The 24,175-nt window shown below is 38.7% G+C and overlaps 1 pseudogene; it reads right to left on the reverse strand.

Moving 5' to 3' along the window:
* Positions 1-826: 826 nt before the first annotated feature.
* The window catches only part of LOC149275595 (E3 ubiquitin-protein ligase RNF217 pseudogene), a 37,733-nt pseudogene continuing 14,384 nt past the window's right edge, over positions 827-24,175 (reverse strand).

The following is a 24,175-nucleotide window of genomic DNA, read 5'->3' on the forward strand; positions in this document are numbered from 1 at the left end:
AAACTTGAGTTTGAACGTCTTCAGTTTAGGTGTTTGTAAACTTTCAGCCTCAATTGTAGCTTCACTGAACCTTAAATGAAGAAAAAACATTTTCAAAAGTTATTGTTTATTAAAAAAAAATAAGCCTCCATAATATGATGAAACATGTTTCTATGTGTTTCTTATGCAATTAGATAAATAACTTGCAATATGTTTTATAATTACAGCCAACAGAACTCATTACGGGTAAGTTACAGGCCTGGATTGAGGATTAAAATCTTCCATGACACTTTATGGCCAGTAGTCAATAAAATGACATATGGGTTACACATTTGTAGCACGCGGCAAAAGGTAAATCTCTAGTGGCTCAGCGCTAAAGGGACATGTGCAAGAGGCGCAAAAGGGCACCACCCCACCAGTCATTTGCCTGGTTTGGCCTGATGGCCAGACCTGGTTGACACATGAGCATAAAAAATATCCAGGTGTAAAAAAAAATTCACGATTTTTTTGTTTAGGAGACTATATTACTGAAGATTAACATTCAAGAGCAACTAACACTGAACACTTCGGGACATCTAGATAACCTAACAATTTGACATTCATTTGATGGTATTCATTTGCCAAGAATACCATCAAGGTAGGACCCTAGTGTCAAACCTGTTTTTTAAGGATGATGGTTACACTAGGCAACAGTTTACGCCCTAGTAGTGTCTTTTTTAATTAATTAGATATGTAGGCCAAGTTCATCCTTCATACACACAAGGCTACTTCAAGACAAATGCATATTAAATAAAATATTACATTAATTTGGTGAAAGAACTCCAAGCTTAATATTATAGCTACCTACCTTGCATTTTGGACATTTCTGGGCATTTCTTTGCCCATGTTCAATTTCACCAGCCCAGTGACGCAACAGCTTGTCTCCTTTCTTGTACTCTCTACAGTTTACACCTTCATGCCAGGGAGAATGGCACTTAAAACACCATATAAATTGGCAAGATGGGCATTGAATCTACAAACAGGAAAACAAGAGCGAAAAAAAGACACGGAGGTAAAAAATGCATGCCAGTTAATACATTATTATAATGATATATATTTAGCCCAAAAAAATATTTAACCAAAATACTTAAACGGATGCAGGCCCCAGCCAAGAAGTTGTAAGGCCAGCAATAGGGCTGAAACAACTAATCGATAAAATCGATAATAATCGATAATGAAAATTGTTGTCAACGATTTTCATTATCGATTAGTCGAATCGATTTTTATCGATTGTAAAAAGAGGTTTTTTCCAGAGCAAATGCTCTGAAAAAATCCTCTCCTTCTATAATCCGACCTCAAACAGAGATCGGATTATAACACCAGAATCCAGATCCCCCGCAACGCTGCAGGACACCTGGATTCCCCTCACTGTCGGCCGGTCTCTCACTTCCGTCTCTCTCCCCCCCTCCTATACACTGCTCTGCCTCCTCCCCCTCCCATACACTGCTCTGCCTCCTCCCCCTCCCATACACCGCTCTGCCTCTCTCCCGACTCCCTGGTGCTTTGAACCTCCGTTACTGACAGGCACTTTCACTGCAGCTTCATAGAAGCCTCAGCGTAAGTGAAGGGCAGTAACGGAGGCTGTCTGTGCGCATCACGCAGACCCCCACCGGCTGACAGAGAATCATCCTCTCTGTCAGCTGGTGGGGGTCTGCATTGTAAAATTTCGTTAACATTCGGTATCACCTGAAGTTTCAATTATTCTTAGTTATTTAATTGAGTTATATAATTGTCCTAATTTTCTCTAAACCTTTCAACATAACACAGTCAATGGATTGGAATGCTGTTACAAATGTGATTTCCCACACTCAGTAATCTTTAAAAGAATGTGGTCTACTCATGTGTATACTAGTATAAAAATATGTCTATTCATTATAGTAATGTATGTATACAATATTCTGAACGGGGTCCCTGCCTGCGATAGATGATTGTATGTCACAGTTTTTTAATGGTTGAATGAGCACTGAGAATGGAGTATTTCTCCACTGGGAGAGTATAAAGTTAGGTGAAGGAGGTCCGAAAAATGTATCTGATTTTACATAATTTTCTATATTAGCCCAATAAAAGGTATCAACTTGGACTAAAGATGTCATCGTATATAGGAATGATCTGGCTATATACACTTTTGGATTTGCACCGTTTAAGGGGACATGTGTTTAGCCTAAATTGAAACAGAGTGAAGCTATAAACCTTTTGACTGTGGACTGATGTAGCGTCACCTGCTGCCACAAAATCCCCTTTAATCTCCTGATGTCATGGACAATAAATCCATGACCAGACATGAATTCTCCAATTCAGCTAGCATAACCTCCAGGAACAAAATATTATGGCAGATGTTATCCATACATGATCTAAATATTTTTTACAATAATTAAACATTTAATCTAATTTCATAGGCAATGACTGTGGTATTAAGACCCTTAATTCCACTATAACCCATGTCCTACTTTTGGAATAATTAATTTTTTTTATTTTGGCTAGATATGCTCACTTTGAACTTGATCTCGGATTTGCTTAGGTTTGGAACGTGGGCTTTCCTCTTAAATGTTGTGAAGTGCTTGCACTGTGGGCAGGGCTTGGTGCTGGAGTCCATGCGACTGAGTTCCAGGAAGTACTTGTATTTGAGGATTTCATCACGTGACAGATTGTACACAATGGTGGATTCGTCCAGGTGTTTATTGCACTCAGTAATGGGACATTTTATTTCCACTTGTCCTATATGGATCTGCAAACAAAGAGAACAATAAGCATAAATACCTCAATGACAGGGTATTTGATAACACGTTTTCTTTTAGTGTAACTGTAACTCTACAATTGTCTAACATGTGAAGCAACAAATCAAATTAAGTCATAGGTCTTAATTGGGATATTTAAACTGCAAACTATGCAGTCTGTGAGCATTCCTCCCAATTCGGATACCCTACTTCGGACATCTGAAATGCGGCAACAGTCACACAAAAGTGGAGTCGACAATGGAGGTGGCTATGGCTCCTGCTGGAAGTGGGCAACGCTGGAGGTATGTACACTGTCCACCTTATCCGAAGAACCACATAATGGAGCTCAGCTTCAAATAATTGTGAGGTAGCTACATGGCAGCTGCATGGAGGTCATTGCTGCAACAGTGAAGAACTTGATTGATTCTACAGCTCCCCGGGCTAGGTAGGGGAGATCAGAGGATTTTCCTAACTGGCCCCTGATCCTCACTGCCCACAAGAGTACAGTAGTGGGGCAGCTACCCAGGACAGCAGGAAGGTACCTGAAAATAGGCCTTGGTCATGTCATAACAACCCTTGACTCGATAGATTTTTTAGAAAAATATAAAGTTGACCTAGTTATGTCAGCTAATTCTGAAGGTGGTAATACTAGGAATTCCCCTTTTCGCCAGTTAGCAATAAAACTAGTATAAACAAACACAGCCACAAGGCATGGTACAATATTTTCACAATCAACTTCCTGGATTTTTGAACGAAGGATATTATGTTCTTAAAAATACAGGTAACATGTTTCATTGTACAAAATCAGTTTAGCAATAATCATGATATGCAGTGTACAGTATGTCTCACTTTCCCCTCAGCCCATTAATAGACAATAAGATCAGCATAACCATATTCTCCTTTTGTATGCCTTAACCTGTGTTAATGTTATTGTCAGTTTTAACACTTTTAACAGTTTAATTTTCACTTTCGTCTTTTGTGTAAAATAGCAAACCAAATAAACATCACAGAAACAAGGTAAAACTTCACTGAAGAAGCAAGCATTGGAGAGATCCTGGCAGACGCTGGGTCTGTTAATTTCCAGCAGGAGGACCACGCCTGAACCAACCAGCACACGAAGGAAACAAAACTACGGAGCCCAGAAGTGTCAATCCAATGCTTGTAAAAGCAAAACACACCACAGCAGAACAGTCGCTTGACGCCCTTCGCAGTTACGTGCTTAGGCATGGCTTGTTTCCGTCTTGTTGCCAAAGATTCACTTATCTCTGAAAAATGGAAATATCTTACCCTTTATTATACCGGCAACTGGACTGCACACGTAGTGTCACTACACACATGCCAACATTTAAGCATGGGCTTGTCAAAAGGTCCTACTTAGATTATAGGAAATTTACTTTATTCCCCCATTACAAAATGAGAGTTATCAGTTCCCTTAAATATGTAAGTGTGAATAAAGTTAAATGTGTTTCTTTTATGTGGATATGCATGGCTTTGGAAACAAGTATTGTATATTTTATTGGAATTCTGTATGAAAACTTAAACTTGAAGAGGCTACTAAATCATCTGGACATACTATACAACATACAGTGAAGGAAAAAATTATTTCATTCCCTGCTGATTTTGTACGTTTGCCCACTGACAAAGACATGATCAGGCTATAATTTTAACGGTAGGTTTATTTGAACAGTTAGGGACAAAATAACGCATTTCATATAAGTTATAAATTGATTAAGAAGTATTTGACCCCTTTTGCAAAACATAACTTAGTACTTGGTGGCAAAACCTTTGTTGGCAATCACAGAGGTCAGATGTTTCTTGTAGTGGGCCACCAGGTTTGCACACATTTCCGGAGGGATTTTGTCCCACTCCTCTTTGCAGATCCTCTCCAAGTCATTAAGGTTTCGAGGCTGACGTTTGGCAACTCAAACATTCAGCTCCCTCCACAGATTTTCTTTGGGATTAAGGTCTGGAGACTGGCTAGGCCACTCCAGGATCTTAATGTGCTTCTTCTTGCGCTACTCGATTGTTTCCTTGGCCATCTGTTTTGAGTCATTGTCATGCTGGAATACCCATCCATGACCCATTTTCAATGCCCTGGCTGAGGGAAGGAGGTTCTCACCCAAGATTTGACGGTACATTGTCCCATATATCGTCTCTTTGATGTGGTGAAGTCGTCCTGTCCCCTTAGCAGAAATGTTTGACGGTGGGGATGGTGTTCTTGGGGTCATAGGCAGCATTCCTCCTCCTCCAAACACGGCAAGTTGAGTTGATTTTGGTCTCATCTGACCACAACACTTCCACCCAGTTATCCTCTGAATCATTCAGATGTTCATTGGCAAACTTCAGACGGGCCTGTACACGTGCCTTCTTGAGCAGGGGGACCTGGCAGGCACTACAGCATTTCAGTCCTTCACAGCATAGTGTTTTACCAATTGTTTTCTTGATGACTATGGTCCAAGTTGCCTTGAGATCATTGACAAGATCCTCCCTTTAAGAGAGTGTTCCTAATCTCAGCTTGTTACCTGTATAAAAGACACCTGGGAGCCAGAGATCTTGCTTATTTCACTAAAATACAAATCAATTTATAACTTATTTGAAATTATTCCGGATTGTTTTGTTGTTATTCTGTCTCTCACTGTTGAAATAAACCTACCATTAAAATCATAGACTAATCATGTCTTTATCAGTGGGCAAACGTACAAAAACAGCAGAGGACCAAATAATTTTTCCTTCACTGTAACTTTCCATGACCATTCATTCATTTGTTCAATCCGTCTAGCTGTTGTATCACAAACCCTAAGTTGCAACTGTGTCCTGTGCACAACCTGACACAGAGCCGCTTTGCCATTCTTAATTACAAGAGATGCTGAAAAGATTAGGAACTACTATAATATTACACACAAATCTGTGCTACACAGAAAAAAAAAAATAAAAAAAAAATTCGAAAATGGCCTGGGAGTAAGACAATCAGGAACAGACTCCTTCATACTATACTCTTTTTTTTCATATTATGAGTGTCCCAAATGATGCTTTTATCACTGTTGTAATAGAGTTTTATATCGCTGTTTAAACACAGGTACCAAAACCATAACATTTACCCCCTGATCAGTCATATATTTACCATGCTGCACCGTTGTCCTTACTACTGGGTGTCTTGGTATAAGTCATATCCAAGCACGGAAGGAAACTATAGAAGACTGTGCCAACTTGGCACACCTTTCCATAGTGTTAATGGGTCGGTTGGAGAGATCAATTATCTCCCTTAAAGCCTGCACATTGAATAGTGAGTTATAGGGAACCCTGGAACTCTCCAGGTTTCACCTCTCTGGGTCTCCGGATCACTAAGGAGTAACTAAGGCCTCCTTAGCTTCACCGCACGCCTCATTCCCTGCCCACTTCCCTTCCAAGCATGGATCGTTTTCCTGCGTGTAGGGCTAGCCCAGCACGCAATATCAGCGAGACCGCTCACCAATGTCAGCGGGACCTCTACCCGCATACCGAAAAACAGAGAGCTGTGGGTATTTAGAGCCTGGTTGTTTCTAGGTATGCAGATTTCCCAATAGGGGATTGGCCATTATAAGAAGCCTGATTACCCCTGACATCCCACCCTAGGACTAGTTGGCCTAGGCCAGAATACCCCAGTGCTCCTGACAAGTAATACATTTCATATGGAGTGGTTTTATCTGGTTGGCATTGTTAGCGAGTCACGGTTAAAGAATCTGTGATGGGCCTTTTAATGGTTAACATTTTAAGAGAATACCTGTCTATTTACTACATTCCTGCCTACAGACATTGGCTTTTGTTGGTCACAACAGGAATGATGTAAGCAAGGGGTATGTTTACCTTAAGTTAGGTTAAAGGGAATGTTTTTTCATCAGGTTAAAGTTGTTTCCTAAAATTATATTATTTTGCTAAGGAAGTGATGTATTCATCATTTTACCTAGGATTGTTTGTTTATTCCTTCAAGCTACTTGTCTATATTTTTCAGTCAACTAACATGACACACAAGGCACAGCAAAGCAAATATGTTGAAACAAATGGTAATTTCTCCTAAAGGAAAACTCCAGTTCTCACACACAGCCAATCAGTGGTCTAAACTGTTGGACCACAGAGGAGGTGGGTAGCTGCAACTTCTACCTGAAGTGCATTAAAAAAAAAAAAAAAAAACACACAATACTTTTATAACTTTGAGAAGAATGCAAAATGCCCTGCAAAATGCTGATTGTAGCAAAGAGAAAAGGAAAAAAAAAAAAAAGACAAAATCGTCGCAAATTATCAAAGATATATCTCATGATGTAATGTAAATGCTGCCATTTAGAGTGCGTTGGAATACATAGAAAGTTTTTTAAGTGACTATGCAGGTGTCATGAAATAATAATTAAGGGGTTTTTGTTACCATTTGTACGTTCAATATGTTCCTGAGGTAACTAAAAACCACGGCTGAAGACAAGCCATTACAAGCAGTTAATCCCTTTACACTGACAGCCAGTCGTGTGTAGTCAGGTGGGTATAAATGTTACCCACGTTAATTACAGCTACGAGGTGTACTAGAAGTAGCGCATTATGTGACAGCTACAAGGCTTCTTCTGGTTCTGTAGAACAATCAGGTTTGTGTATCACGGAGAGTCCGTGGAACAAAATGCAAATTGTACTTCATCAAAAGAGCTTATGTACTAGAAGGATGTCAAACTATGTGTCATTTCTCAGCAAGCACCGCAATCACGGTGATCACGACATAAGTGGGAGAAAAAACATGGAAAATCACCAAAGCATTAGGAAGGGGTGACTCAAACCTTCTCGCAGGAGACGTCTACTGGGGCTGGTCATTCATAAGATATATTTTTATTAGAGAGATGAAAACTCCCAGTTTGGTAAATACGCATCACAGAAAGGCAATGGCTGAAGAGCAGAGTACATGAAACTGCTAATTAATTTAACAGATAACAGATGTTATAAAGAATCATTAAAATCATATTCAGGATTTGTGCTAATACATTGGTAGAAGTGTTCTATATTACCATACATAAAAATATTGTATTTTTGTCCCGTACGCTATATAAGCATATGTTTCCTTTCAGTAACGGGAGGAAAAATTTTGAATACCTATGTTTCTTTTGGAGAAACAATAATAATATACCAGTCTTTCCCTGCAGAGTGTTTCTATGGCAAAAACCGTACACAGCCAAAGAAGTTTGCATGTCTAGCACATCCTTGTTCTATATGGATCCTACTAAGGTTCAGTAATTAACCTGTCCACAAGGTGAACATGCACTGGGAGTGCATTAATGCATACCTCCCAAGTGTCCCTCTTTAGGAGGGACAGTCCCTGGTTTAGCGCCTCTCCTCTCTTTGCTACCCTGATATCCATCTTTTCTAAAAATGTTTGCTGTTTATGAGCGTATCCCATTGTTCTGAAAGCCATAACTATAGTACCAGTGTGTTTATAAATGAAATCTACAAATTTGCTTCTTCTTCTACTAACAAAGCCATATAAAAAGTATTGGAGAAGCCCCGCTCCTAGGAAGTAGATACATCTATCGGCTAAAGTGACCATTTCTAAAATAAATAGATTTTAGAATAAGTAAAATAGTTTACTGAAGTAAAGGCATCAATTATGTCTGTAAAAATGATGCCCCTTAATTATTTATTATTCATATTTGCAACTATGGTTGATCACGTTTTAGTCAAGTTATTCAAAATCAAAGAACTTACTTCCCCTTAAGATGTTTAAGCAGCTTCAGGTATATTGCAGAGTCTGTAGCGCTTACAATAAAAAGGGTGAAATTACAAATTCAAAGCGAATTTGAATTATGTGGCTTGTTCTCTCTTCCCCTCCCTTCAGGGGGAAAATGTCTATATGTATTGAAATATAATTATCAAAATCTATCAGGGATTAACAGTTTTGTTTCAGGAAGAATTCCCTGGTGGATGGGAATTTTGTCATTTATGTTTTTCTTTGATATGCTCTGTAGATTCTATTTACAAGATTAGACGTACATAATTAAAAAACAAAAAAAAAAAAATACCAATTAGGAAATTACCAAACACAACCACAAAAGTGGTTCTGGTCTCAAGACACCTCCAAGGATTATGTCCAATTTAATAATCTAGGCTTTGGTAGTGTGATATAGTTATTTTTAGTATAAAACTATGTTTTATTGTCTTCTTTTTTGTTTTATGTTGTGTGGAAAAAAATCTGAAAAAAGTAAAGAAAAAACAACATTGCAAAGTGTTAATACACAAAAATAAGTCTTTGTCAATTCTAGTTTTGTCTTCGTGATGTTTTATTGTCTTCTTTTTTGTTTTATGTTGTGTGGAAAAAAATCTGAAAAAAGTAAAGAAAACACAACATTGTAAAGTGTTAATACACAAAAATAAGTCTTTGTCAATTCTAGTTTTGTCATATCGCGCCATTTTGTTGAATTTATGTACTGTAAGAAGCATTGTGTAACCTCCAGAATTGTGGGAGTGAGAAGTTTAAGGTTGTAATAAAGCTATTTTTCTTTCTTAACAAAACAATTAATTTGATTTTCAACTTCACAGTGAGAATCCGACAAGTGCAGTATGGACACAACCGGCTCCTGTTATGTAAGGTTTGCTTGATAGTTTTCTTAAATTTAAAATGAACTTTTTTAGAAAGAACCATAACCCTTTCACATGTTAACCAATGACAGTCATCCCCACAGGAGTATGGAAAAGCTGTTTAAGTGTGGACCTTCAGAAGAAAACCAATAATCAGTATTACCAATTGCGAGGTACTATACTCGCATTCTTTTTAACTTTTAATCTCAGTAACGTTTTCAAGAATTTTAGAAACATACAGCTTTTATAGAAGTTGACTAACAAAGGATCTTATTTGAAAATATAAGGAAAAGTTTTAATCAATTATCAATAAAAAAGGTGTTTAAACAGATACCCTGGTTCACCAATTTACACACTCACATTACTTTTCTATTCATTTTGATTTTTTTTACACAATTTTTTAGACAATTGCCAAGTTAGAAGAGAGATCTACACTGTGGCTTATAAAGCCTTTTTTTTTTTTTTTTTTTTTTTTTTTAAAGCAATAGAAAAGTCCCCAACAGCTGCAAAGCAGCATTATGACCTTGGCTTACCTTTTTTCTCTCACCCCTTAATCACGAGTGGTCTTTTGTCAACACAGTTCCCTAATTAACATAGCAGTCTATAGATCCCTTGGCAACAGGCTTAAGTAAACATTGCCATAAAAAACCTGGTCCTCAGGAGGCCTTTAAGACCTGGGGTCAGGTTTAGTATGAGCTGAAAACTTAAAAAGCTAACCTTCTAAGATATCCTATGGAGCCAATTTATCAAATTGACATTGAGCCTCAGTAGTAAAACACTATGTTCACCTCTATCGCCCTGCAACAACAGTATAGGTTTCACACAAGGATCCTGTCTGGCAACCATGGTATGTTTATGAAAAAGGTAAAAGCAACCCTAGCATATGTAGCATATGTTTCTCAGGATAATGCAGCACTCTGGCATACCTCTACTCTCTCTGGCTTTCCCCATGCCTTAAACTAGGCATGTATGTCATCCTGCACAAATGCTACTGTTACAGCTGTTGCACCTTTAGGACTTACAGATGAGTAAATATTAAATCACCTGTTGCAATCAATATATGTTACTCAGTTAAAGGTATAGTCATGGCCAATTTGTATTTTGCTAGGGATCCGAAAAAGAAGCTATATATTTTCTTCATAGCACTCACGTTTCAGTGAAATCCAAGATAAGTTTGGATGGTGGTGATGACTGCTTATTGACCATACTGGGTCAGTCAACAAACTCAATGTGTCAGGAGTGTTGGGTATCTGCACATGTGCGCATCTAACACTCCAAGTACACAAGTACTGGGAGCACACATGCATATGCTTCCAATGCATCTCTCTACTGCAGCCAAGTTTATAAGGGAACCAGAAGTACTGTCCATGTCATTGCCATAAACACCTAGGCCAGAATGCTGGTGTTTTACGAAGAATGAAGGTTTTCTCCAACAAACTATATATAGCACTTGTAGATAGGAGGACTTCAGTGGGTTGAACTAGAACAACAAATATGGGTGACAGTTCCTTTAAGGTTCTCAGCAGAGCCCTACATAAACTTGGCAGAGCTTTGAGTCTGAGTTGTATATTGAATCAACTTATAGAAGAAGTAGATGGCCTGCAGAGCAGATGAGCGTGGGTTTGAGTGCCTTCCTAGTACCGTGGAAACACATTCTTTACTACGCACACCATGGCTGACGAATCCCTAGAGTGAGCCTTAGAATAAGTTGTTCATGTTTATTGTACAACTGTATGGTCTGTTTTATAAATCAGACAAAATACACAAAGCACAAAGACTTTGTAAGAAGCATAAAGCAGGTTTATACCAGAGAGAGCTTAAAGTGAGTTTCTTGAACTCCACTTACATTAACAGTGGAAAATCTCTTTTTGTAAATGTCAAATCTCTGCGCTGGTTCATAGAAAAGCTAATGGACAATTAACATTAGCGTCAATTTTAGAAAAAGGCTTCAAGCATTAAGCTTAGGACACAAAATGTAAACACCATACAAAGCAGTGATCAGTGTTATTAAAAGCAACTTGATGCATAAGAAGCAAGATAAAGAGCTGACAGATATGTTTAATCTTTAAATATTGTTCTATACGTCAACACACAATCAGATGAGAGGAATCCATATGCCAATGTTTAAAACACAACACTGCTTCTGGCAGCTGCAAGAAAGACTTGATGAACAACCTAAGGTATTTTGGAACATTTGTATCTGAGAAAGGGATCTAATAACGAATTGTGGATGTCCATAAATAGAAGAGACAAGGAATTCTGTTGGCATCATTAACCTAGAACGGATCTAGATTCACAGATATAACAGTACAGTACCTCCTTTAAATGGATAAAAACAATCATTGCTGCCCCACCCAAAGCACACAAAGGATTGCACGTCTTAGAATACCAGATTTAGGGCTAAGAGCGGACATTTTCTTCTTACTTTTTGTGCGGGTTAACTTGACAGAAGATTTTTTTTTATTTTACGATAGAATATTATAGATATTTTATTATATTATTAAATATAATGTAGTACGATGATGTAAAACAGAACATTATTGTAACAGGAAGGCAAGATCACAGCCATTAGTGGTTGTGTATTTACGAAAGGGATTAGTGAAACAATCCGTGTGTGCTTCATTAGCTCAGCCATGTTTTAACGTGAAATGCTTCTTATTTACTAAAGATGGCGGTGAGCGCTCACTCAGATATTAGTGCTTAGCCCCACCGCCACATACAGCTTACCCTGCCCCTCAACACAGCCACACCCCCAGGAAACTTCATATAGGCCACCTAGGTGGCTGTTGGGCAGAACTCCTGCTAGGTTCTCTTCTGTTTTAGTAGGCAACTTTATAAGGCGCTACAAGATCTAGGACCAGTCCTAATGCAGTTGCCAGCACTGAACTCAGTGGCCTCCTGAACATTAATTAGAATATTAATTAATTTATTAGGTATAATATTAATTGGATAGACACCTTGAAGGCATATGTGAACAAATTGCTAACTTACAACTATACTATCTATTATATGATGCATCGTCATCACACAAAGTTAACATGTATCAAGATTTATTAACATAAATTAATATTAAGTATTTATAGAAGCAAAAAAAAAAATGTGTAAATCATGGTGTAATGTTGCAATGTATAGTTCTAATATCAAGTGGAAAGTTGGACTGGATATAAGTAAAGTAGGAAGACATTTGCAATCACTGAATTTATTCACTGTCCAGAGCACACTAAGCCTTGAAGCAATGTTTTGCAAATCTTGCATTTTTTCCCAGGGATGATTAAGGCAGACACTGTCCCTGTTTAAGTGAGAACTGGGCAGCATTTCAACGTGAAATGATGCACACATTCAAAAGTCCTGGGTATCCGCCAGCGTTTTAACATGCCTTAATTAAAGGTATACAATTACCCCTTTTGTGTCGCTAATCGATAAGCTACTTTGTACCCTGAAAACCCACGGTGTAGCTATCATATTCTGACCAGGATATTCTAAAAAAGATGTTATAACTTAAATATCACAAAACCACCCATTCCCTAATGCTATTCCCAGTGGCAACTTGTTTAAATAAGGGTTAAATTAAAGCAATGCTACGCAGTATCAAAACAGCAAGAAGACAAGAAAAAAGTTGGCTTCTCTTTTACAATGGAATGTCCTATGGGCCTTGCAAGTCATTGCTCAGCCCTCAGCTACTGATAGGGTTCATTTTAAAGTAAAACTAAACAGTTTTGAGTGCAGACTTATTAATATGTTCATAAATAATAGAAAACAAAAGCATATAGTGCTATCATATCCTGCGGCACTGTAGAACAGGCGAACAGGCCACAGCAAGTAGCACATCACACAGCAATTTGAACTGAAAGAAATCAAAACTGACATGCTCAAATGAGCGTACAATCTAAATGCATTTTTGTATTAAACTTGGAAATACAGTCATATTCCAAAAGTAGCCAGGGGAAGCCATGAACGGTTAATAGTAAGTCAACAGGTCATGCTTTATTAACTAATAATGGGTCTCACCGCTAAGCTAGTGCATGGAACTGCTCTATGATGCAGAAGGTCTTAACTACACCGCTGACGTTAATTGCCAATAGTGACGATCACATGCTTGAATCTGAGTCATCATCTAGTTCCCATCTTCTGAGTCATGCACGCAGGATGCACAGAAAATGATATTTAACAGAAGAAATTCAGAAAACCGGGGTAGCAGCCATCACAATTTGGATTTGTGCAAGATTTTTCTTTTTTAATATTACGGTATTATTTTTATCAATGGGGGTGTCTGATTTTATTTTTCATTACTTATTTCACAGTCGGAGATACGTTCATTTAAAATACTTTGTTCCTTATTTTGCGTTTGTTTGTCTTAGCATGTAAAACTGACTCCAGCTTCATGCTGGGCTTTCCCTTCTAGCTGGGAGACAGACTTCCTTCTCAGATTCTTCCACACCATCCCCACTGATGTCATGCTTCCTTCAGCCCACCACTGTTTTGTGCCAACGTGTCAATGAAAAGGAGCATGCAGGGCCTTAGAGGTAAAGATTCATGCACTGGTGAAAATATATTATGAAAATTAAACAGACACACATTGTACCATTAGTTGTCTAGGAAATATAGATCTCCTCAGTCAATGGCAAGTTTTAATTTACCAAGAAGTAGATAAGTAGAACAGTCTCCCAGCATAAATGGTTTTAGTTAATACTGCATGGGAATTTAAGCTTGCATGGGATAGGCATTACATTATCCTGAAGACAAGACCAAGGGTTGATTAAGTTTTGCATCTTCACAGTAGACTAGATGGGCCCAGTAGTTTCTATGTGTTGTCAAACTAAGCTTCTGTGTGTAAGTAAAGGCCGTGGCTGTTGTGATCCTTTTCTCTTGAAGATCTACAGAAAAGCAAGGAAATGTGCTTTAGCTACAATGGCTCTCATCACCTTCTCACCATGCATTGTTACGTCCATTTTGGTGGCATAACTCAGCACATTTTGTTCCTATGTAGTGATAAGCTGCATGGGGAGCAGCGAACCTAGAACCACAAATCCCTCTTCTTCACAATACATCACCAGGGACTAAATTGTTTCAACATCAGGTAAAAGCTGTATTTACTTATTTTTTATTTACTTTTTAAAGAATGCATATGAAAGCGGTCACAGAGCACCTTAATAAGCTGTCAGTGAAAATTACTATTTCATGTCACTGTAATTCATGGGGTATAGAATAAAACTCTGCAGACTTTTTAACTTTTCCCAATCACATGGTTTTACAAATAGGATTAACCCCTTCAATCCCAGGGGTTTTTGGTACCTCAAAGCCCAGAGCAATTTTGCCATTTTTGGGGTATGTCGGTTTAGCGATGATTCTCTTTTCCTGTGAATAGTGTACCCATGTAAACTATATATTGTTTTTTCAAGGAGAGATAGAGCTTTCGTTTGATACCATAGTTGGATGATTAGCTGAAAATTTAGAATGAGAAATTTAGTAAAAACTAGCGAAGATTAGAAAAATAAACAAATTTTTTTTTTTAAATTTTCCCTCTGAATCCTCACAAAATTAGGTAAAGTGATGGAAAATCCCCTCCAAGTTTATCAATTCAGGTGTCCTGATTTCAGAAATACCTAATTTATATAGATTTTCCAGACTTTCCCAGCACCAGGGAGCATACTATTAGGTGTACAATTTTATATAATTTTTATGCCTATGGCTTAACGGGTTTGGGGGTTGTGAACAGGGGCAGGAGGGTTATACTGGCTAGATGTTATGCTAGGGCAATGGGATGTAAGGTTTTTTTAAGAATTTTTTTTATTATCTTTTTTTATATATTTTTTTAACATTTTTTTTATTTTAATTTTTTTCAATTTTTTTTATTTTTTATATTTTTTTTTTTACACAGTAATGGTTAGAGGTCCTCCTAAACATGCCAGTGATGTCACAGTGACATCACAGCTCACATTATAATTTTTTTTAGTATTATTTATATTATTATTTTAATGATTTAATATTATTTTTAAATGCCTAACGTTTTTTGTTTTTTTTTCAGCTTTTCTGTTACAGGACGGGAGGGGGAGTGAGAGAGATGGTTTCTCACTCGCCTCCCCGCGATCCCCCTGTACCGATCACACTGTGATCTCTATGCAGGTCCTCACAGACCTGCATAGAGATCGCAGCGTCTCTGTGCCTCATCGGAGGGCAGGATATCCCCGCAGGGGACGCAACCCGGAAGGGAATGCCCGATCGCGCGTTTGAAACTGCGCGATCGGGCAGTTTACCGGTAACAGCTTACCGGCTTTCATGCCGGAAGCTGTTACAGGCGATCGGACAGCAGAAAGCCGGCAAAGCCGGCTTCTGCTGTCAGTGGGGAGTCCAGGCTGTCAAACGACAGCCTGGTCTCCCGTGCAGCGGCAGGGATGTGTCCCTGACGCTGCACGAAGGGCTGGACGTACCTGGACGTCCATAGGGGTTTCTTTGTGGGCGTTTTTTGGACGTCCCGGTACTCCTATAGGGGATTGAAGGGGTTAAGGAAGCCTAAGGTTGCTAAACACAAAATGTAGCAAACTATCAAGTATGTGTGAAGTTATGACCTTCCATTGAAGAACAAAAGCCTCCTCACTCGAATGATCAAGTAAAACCATCTCTTAGCAGAAGTAGTAAACTTGTTAGAAAGGTAAATATTAGCAATGTACTTGCTATCATAAGACTGTGGAAATCATGTGTTTATTTGGAGGATACTTACCCAGCGCCCAGATTGGGCACACAGGACTTACCCCAGCACCAAGATTGCATCCACAAAACTGCCCAGCACCAATAGGACTGGCCCAGCACCCACATTGCACACATAGGACTTACCCCAGCAGTCAGATCTCCTCCGATCTCTCCCCTTTCTCCCTCTCTTTCTTTATTTCTCCTTCTTTGATCCCTTCTCATAATATCTCCTCTTTATCTCTTCCCATCTTTCTCTTCATCTTTATCTCACCCTTTTTCCCTATCCCTCACCTTTCGGTTTATTGCTTCTCTTTCTGTTTATCTCTCCCCCATCTCTCTATTTTCTCCATAGCTCCTCTCTATCGTTTTATCTCTCCCGCTTTTCTTTGATCCCCTCTTTCTCATTAGCTCTCATTTTTTTTTTAATCTCATCTCTCCAATTTCTCTTCATCTCTCTCTCACCTCTTATTAACCCATTATATCTATCTCTTATTATCTCATCTCTCCCTTATCTCCTTTCACTTTTCCTCTCCCCTTTGTTTTCTCTGCAACTTTCTTACCATTTCTCCTCTTTCTCATTATCTCCACCTTGTTTCCATCTTTCTCTTTCATCATTATCTCTCCCTTATAGCTTTCTCTTTGTCTCTCCAATTTCTTACTATCTCTTCCCTTTCTCACTATAGTTCTCCCCATCATTTACCCTGCTGGGGTCCTGTGGTGGGAGTGTGGTACTTGATACACACACTATTCACACTTATTAAAACAGTGTAATGACTGAAGTAACCAATATATGTGCATTATGAGCCTACCATATGTATACCACGGGAACAGCCATCTTAACTTTCTGTTTTTAGGATGTGTATGGTAATTATTCCTAATAAATCAATCTTTAACCTTTGGTTGAATCTGAACTGCTTCTAGAAGCACACCAAGCATGTATTGGAGAAGGAAAGAGAGATAGTTAAGGGGAATATACTGCTATTTATAATAAATGGCTTTAAAGAGAAATCTGTCACATCTGATTTTATGCACAAATACATATTTTCTGTAACAAATGTGATGCCAAATGTGACAAAGTATATTCAGACAAGAGATATCTTCCAGCGACACCTGTCTTTTGTTCTGTCATCGGAAGGCTCGTGTTACTGATCCCTTTAGACACTTGTGGTTTGCTTAATGGGACCAAAGACATACCAGGTGTGTTTAGTAGTGATTGAAATCATCTGAAAAATGGCTTGCTTTTTTGCTTTGTAAGACTTTGTGACCTTGCAGGCTGTGCTGAAAGAGCAACCCTATCCTTACAAGGAGCAAATGTCACAGTATGCCACCTGTCAAGTAGAGATCTTGGACTGACCCATTTATAAATTAAAAACAACAATAAAGGTTATTTAATCCAATCTTTCAAAATCCTGAACCAAGTGTCTTGCTCAAGGGGGAGGACTATCATATTACAAAAAAGAAAAAAATATTATTCATAATACCAAGCGCTATATAAATACATGTATAGAATTTTGGTGTTCCTTTTTTCTAAGCTACAGAAACAATGACCACGCTAACGCCTCCAAGGCAGTACACACGGATCTAATCCATCGGCCTAAGTGCGTGAAAAGAAGTAGACCAGGGGTTGACAAATTTGGTCTGGATCTAGGAGCAAGAAAAAGTTAGGAGCCAGCTTTTTTTCTTCCCCAAGAATGCATTTTCATAAACTAACATACTTTTACTCAGTCTAACACCATACAGTTACAGACAGACACTAACATCTTATGCTCACAAAAACTAACACCATACACTAATACACACACTAACACTATATGCTGACACACACACACTCATGCTAATACCATTATTAGCTAATACTGTAACTCTACAATACAGTAGACACACCGACTCTGGCGCTATACATTTACACACTGATACTACAATATACACACATACAGAATCATGCACTATACTATACAATACATATCTAACTACCTCTGACACTACAGTATACACATACACAAACTGATTCCAGCACTATACATATACATACTGACTCTGACACTATAGTGTACACACACACTCACAAACACCACTCTCCTCCCTCCCCCTCTCACCTCGTGGAGATCAGAGGGCTGTCTATCTGCCGGTACCCTGTGCTTTCCTGCAGAGCTAGGGTGACGCAAGTGCAGTGAGGAACTCAGCCATGTAATGTGCATTACATGACCTCCCTGGGAGCCTCATGGCACCCTTTACACCATGCCCCCACAGGAATGATGAATTAATGATGGCAGCCCACCAAAGCCCTGGGTGCCAGGAAGCGGTTTCTAGTCACCATGGCAATCTGCCGCCCTGAAGTAGACTACTCAAAGGCTGGTGTTTGGTACATAGACATCAGAAGGTCAGACAACCCATAGTCAGGAAACCAGTAGTTCAGAAACAACATAGGCAAGTAACGAAACAGTCAGATATGCAGAAGCACTGGGACCAAGGAACACCAGAACACAATAGCATAGGTACACAGGAACCAAATGAACTCAGGATCCGAGAATACTGGAACCGGTAGTGCAAGATCATCATTATCAGGAGCTTAATTATCTGCAAAAGGGGATGTGGGAAAGTAGGGGCTTTGAAAGTAAGATAATCAGCTTGTTGTGCGATAATAGCCGTCATGTGTGGATGCCCAACAAGAGCCCGAGGCCTAATAATCCAGCGATTGCAGGAAGGCTCTGCCAGGTGGTCACTGGTCAGCCCTGGGGTAATAGAGCCATCATGAGTACATGGGTGCACTAGAGATCCTGCTACAACTACAGTCTCACAAACCTTGCCATTAAGAAGCTTCAACAATGCACATTAAGTGTTATTTTTCAGATATGCACAGATGGCTCTTTACTTACCATATATCTGAAAGACATACCCTGCGGGATCCACCTGTTCTCTTCTGATGGGATCCTAAAATATGCCCCGTTACAGGTTCTTAATGAGGTTAGTCTCATATTCCATCATCAAAGTGTCCCTAAATTCAATAAGCCTTTAATTGTTATTGTTTATTCATTTATACAATGCAATTAGAGATTTATCTGGCGGAGGATAGGTTAAACCATAAATCTGGTTGTTTTTAGTATTTTTCACCTGCTTACTTGTTAGAGATGAAAGTCTGAAATAGTCCTAAGTAAAAAAACAAAGTCCATAACACATTATTTATGGATCCAAACATCATTTCATCCATTATATGGAATTAGTTGTGGCTAGATTGACATATCATCACAAACTTACATTTTTGACAACTTTTGTAAGATAAGAATTCCCATGCCATTTATAACTGAGGTCATAAAAAAAACCCAACATTCTTCATATTACACTTCAGCTCCCGTTCAGCAACGTTTAATCAAGAGGACCACAAAAGACCACTGGTTTATACGTGGCCTTATCATAAGACCCAAGCTAACTACAGGATGATAATATGAACTAATGTTTCAGCAAGACAGCTACAATAAGTAAAATTGAGCTGACAATGCATTTTAGAATAACAACATTCACTGAGCCAATCTTGGCTTCAGGAAGCTGAGCTCATTGCCGGGACCCCTGCCTGTATGTATTATCACTTACTTGGTTATATGATTATTACCGTATTTGCTCGATTATAAGACGACCCTGATTATAAGACGACCCCCCAAAATCTGAATATTAATTTAGGAAAAAAAGAAAAAGCCTGAATATAAGACGACCCTATAGGAAAAAAGTTTTACCAGTAAATGTTAATTCATCTAAACTATTACATTTTTTAATAAAAGCTATGATTGAGAAAAATATTTTTTTGTTTTTATTTCCTTGTATTTTCCAACCTGCCCCCCAGTTACGCACATCTGCCCCCAGGCTTGCCACTCCAATATGGCACTGTGGCCCATGATATGCCTTTTAACCCCCTATGTGCCACTCTGCCTCCGGAAATGCCTTATACCCCTATATGCCACTCTGGCATTTAGGGGGTTAAAAGGCATATTATGGGGCAGAGTGGCATATAGGGAGGTATAAGGCATTTCAGGAGGCAGAGTGGCATTCAGGGGGTTAAAAGGCATTTCATAGAGCACTCTGCCTCCAGAAATGCCCTATGCCCCCATTTAACACCCCCCCCCCACTTACCGGGGCTTCCAATTTCCTGCTGTATACCGGGGCAGCAGTCTTCCTTCTGTCTCCCCCCCATTTAACACTCCACCCCACACACACTTACCGGTGCTTCCAATTTCCTGCTGTATACCGGGGCAGCGGGCTGACGTCCACGCGATCCTCGTAGACAACTTACGCTGCAGCCAGAAGGAGGTGTGGCTAGCAGCGGGGGTTGTCTGCGTCCATCGCGCAGACTTTCCCCGGCTGTCAGAGATCAGAGTTACCCGCACCGGTGCGGCTCTATTTGAGGTCTGATTATAAGATGACCCCGATTAGAAGACGAGGGGTATTTCTGAAAAAAAACCTCGTCTTATAATCGAGCAAATACGGTACTTTAAATCATTTTGATATGTGTATTGGCAGCCCCCTGCCATAAAGTTCTACTCCAGAATGCTTCTTGTTTGGATACAAACTAGCCTGGGACCGACCATGAATAAATACCCAGTATTGTTATAAAATATATACCGGTATATATTTTTTTTTACACAATTATGCTATTACTAAAAAGTTGATCCGTAAACTCACTCTACTATGTATGTGTTATTTATTATGTCACGAGTCCGCATGGCATACGCACAAGTGCTCTGTATGTAGGGTTACAGTATTGGCCATTTGTTTCAGGCTCACATATACTATACATTTCACATGTTGCTGACAAGCACATGTAAGCCACTGCCCTGCAATATGTAGAATGTATAACTGAGTAACTGATTCACTTCTTTTGTTACGTGTTTATGATAAGTGTTGTAAGACTTTTATTTGTCTAAGGAATGCTTAATGTAATAAAGTGATCTGTAAAATATATAAAAATCAGAATGCAGAAGTGTGGGTTGCTTACAAGTTGTCTTAAAATAAGAGTTATCAAATGTCCAATTCGCTAATTCATTTAAGCCAAGTTGCATTACCACTTATTAACCAAGTTCATTAACCTGCGCATCAGAATCGTTTTCCTTGCCTTGCAAAATTTAAAGTTGCATGCCCTTACATACAACTGCGGTCGGGTCTGGTCAAGGATGTTTAACTCTTATGACGACTGATCACACAAACTTATTAGTGAATAGACCCAAAAGTCCAGTTGTTTCTCAAGAGCAATCTCAAACAAAATCGGCCTTTTTTTGAAATTGGAGCATCTTTAACAAGCTGTCTTACTGTAGGGATTTTTTACTACGAAAAAAGTGAAATATTGAGCTTGCACTATTTATAATGGAAGAAGCTTTTGATTAGCTTAACTGAATGTGTATACCTTTAACTGACTGATGCTACTGTAAAGTGGATGACCTAGTGTCAGACTGATTAAATCTCACACCTAGGTGAACAAATACAGGATTTATTAGCATTTAAGAATACTAAAGCCAGAAAGACAAACAAGCACTATCGAGAAAGGATGTTATTGTGCTAATCTGCTCTTTTACCTAGTGGTACTCAGATATAGGTTTGGTACAAAGACTACACTATTGATTCAAAGCCAGCCAACCCCTGGTCAAAGCAATGGCAGAAAATTGGAGTATGAATAGTTAAGTAGCGTCCGGAGACATTTTAAGGGACTGTAAATTGTCTCAGCAATAGATTTTTCAAGCCATGGCTACCTGACTCTTGGGAGCACATTTTTATATTTATATTTTATACCCCACATAAGGTTGGCTAAATGAGAACCATCCATGGCGAAAAAGGGATTTCCATCCCAGGTGTCCTAAGACAAAAGGGCTACCAGCAAGGCTGCAACCCACAACCTAAACCTAACAAAAAATGATCAGAGCAAGGGGATGTGATAGAAACGTTTAAATACTTGAAGGGATTCAACAGTGTACATGAAGGAAGTTTATTTCAAAGGGGCATAAATCTTAAAATCAAAAGGTCAGAATCTAAAACTAGAGGGTCAGAGGCAATGCGATGATGGTAGGTAAGTGGATCAGCCCCTTGGCAGAAGTGGTAGAGGCTAAAACAGTGAAATTAAACATGCATGGGATAGGTTTAAAGCTATTCTGAATCTAAGATGAGACCAAAGACTGATAAAGGTCTGTACATCAGTTGAAACGAGAAGACTATACAGAGCAAATTTCTCTGCTGTGAAAATCTACCTTTCTAAAACATCATTGAGTTTTTTTAGGCAATTTAAGCAAACGGTCAAGATATTAAGCTAGTGAAAACAGGTATTCTTAATTCAATAACCAGCCTTTATATTTTAAAAACTATTTTAGCTGTAAAACATTTAAAGTTTGACAGCATGAGTCATCTTTCTAAAAGTCTAACCCTATTAGCAGATACTGCATAGAACTGCACCAGGTATATTGGCAATGATGGAAATTCACCAAACGAAATGGTTTTTCACGGTGTTGGGGTGATCTATCTTAGATATCACTTGACAAACCTACTCAACGAATGGATTGCACTTGTCACAATAACTTTTCTTTGATATTATCTCTTAGACAAGACCAAAATCAAATCCCAGATCAAAGGCTATTTTGTAAAGACCAACTTGATAGAGTGGAGTACTTGTGGGAATAAAAGCCCTTGTCTACCGCCTGATGCAAGTGTATATCTGTTCTTGATGAGTCACTACAGTCTATAAAGTAAAAACCATATGCAAACACTATGTCATCGAGAAATGTAAACGCCATGCAATCTCCAAAGGCCACTGACATTATACAAATGTAATCTGACACGGGAGAGAAGGTAAGCAACGTTAAAATAATAAAGTCCACTGTCTCACGTACAATACAATTACTAGTATGAGGAAGCAAATAGTTCTTCGTATTGTGCTGGGTCTAATTCTTCCCTTTAACATACATAAAAGTATGTACTGTGTACTTCTGCCCTGGGCTATTGTGAATAGTATTACCAATACTAATACCAAGTATCCACTGGTCACCAAAACATTATTTGCTCATGATTTTCAGTTTTCCCCAATCCTACACTAAATACATATATAAATGTTTTCTCACTTAGAAGTGATGTACGTTGTATGTACTTGATACCCAATGTATATAGTACTGAACCGTCCCAGTATGTGATTTTTTCCTCTTCATTAGGTTACTCCTACACTTTGGTGTAAACAGATTGTCTCTCACCGCTTTGTTAAAAAAAGAAATTCAAGGCAGGAATGTAAAAAGCTAGTTTTGCCATTTTTTGCCACAAATGTCAGTTTACATACAGCAGATGGTGTATTACTTTCAAACCAAATAGCCCCAAAATGATTACAGTGAAAACCACAAGGCATAGGTAGTTTAATTGGATTTAGTTAAGTTTAAAGTTGACAATTTGCCTTTATTTTCAAAATGACTGACGAACTATATATATATATATATATATATATATATATATATATATATATATATATATATATATATCTGTATCGCATACCCACAATCGGGATATTAACAGCAAAGGTTTAGTACTGACAAAATTACAGCACGCAAATAGTACATGCATCAATACGTATTCAATGCATTATGAGATCACGAACATGGCACTTTGAGTGACCATAAAAGTTCTTAATCCCTATACCTTTCCATACAGAATAGTAGTTTCTAGGGGAACTACAATATTATATGACCCTCTCTTTTTTAAATTGGCTCAGGTTGCACAAAGAGAGAGAGTTGTTGGGCAGGAGGGGGCAGTGCAGCCGTTCAGCCCACCTAGTCTACCCATTCTACCATGTTGTAGAGACTCAAACCTTGACCAGTCTTTGGTCTTGTTTTAGACTCAGGATGACCATACACCTATCCCATGCATATTTAAATTCCCATTCCCATTCCATGCTTAGAGGCTGATCCACTTGTCTACCATCCTCTCCATAAAGTAATCTTCCTTACATTACCTCTAGGCCTCTTTTCAGAAGCTGCCATAACCTTCAGAGTGTTTCTGTGTAAAATATTCTAAAAAGCCACTTGACTCCTATTCTTTCGATTGGTGGCAAACATGCCAGTGTGACCAGACTGGTCCAGAAAGAGAAGAATGCATTCAATGTGGGCACTACATCTGTCAACAGAGTTAATGAGCGATGTTTCTAAGTAAAACCCTACTTATTT

Source organism: Sceloporus occidentalis, unplaced genomic scaffold, assembly GCF_023333645.1.
Source record: "Sceloporus occidentalis isolate IW3139 unplaced genomic scaffold, rSceOcc1.0.p SCAF_277, whole genome shotgun sequence".
In the NCBI taxonomy this organism is placed as follows: Eukaryota; Metazoa; Chordata; class Lepidosauria; order Squamata; family Phrynosomatidae; genus Sceloporus; species Sceloporus occidentalis.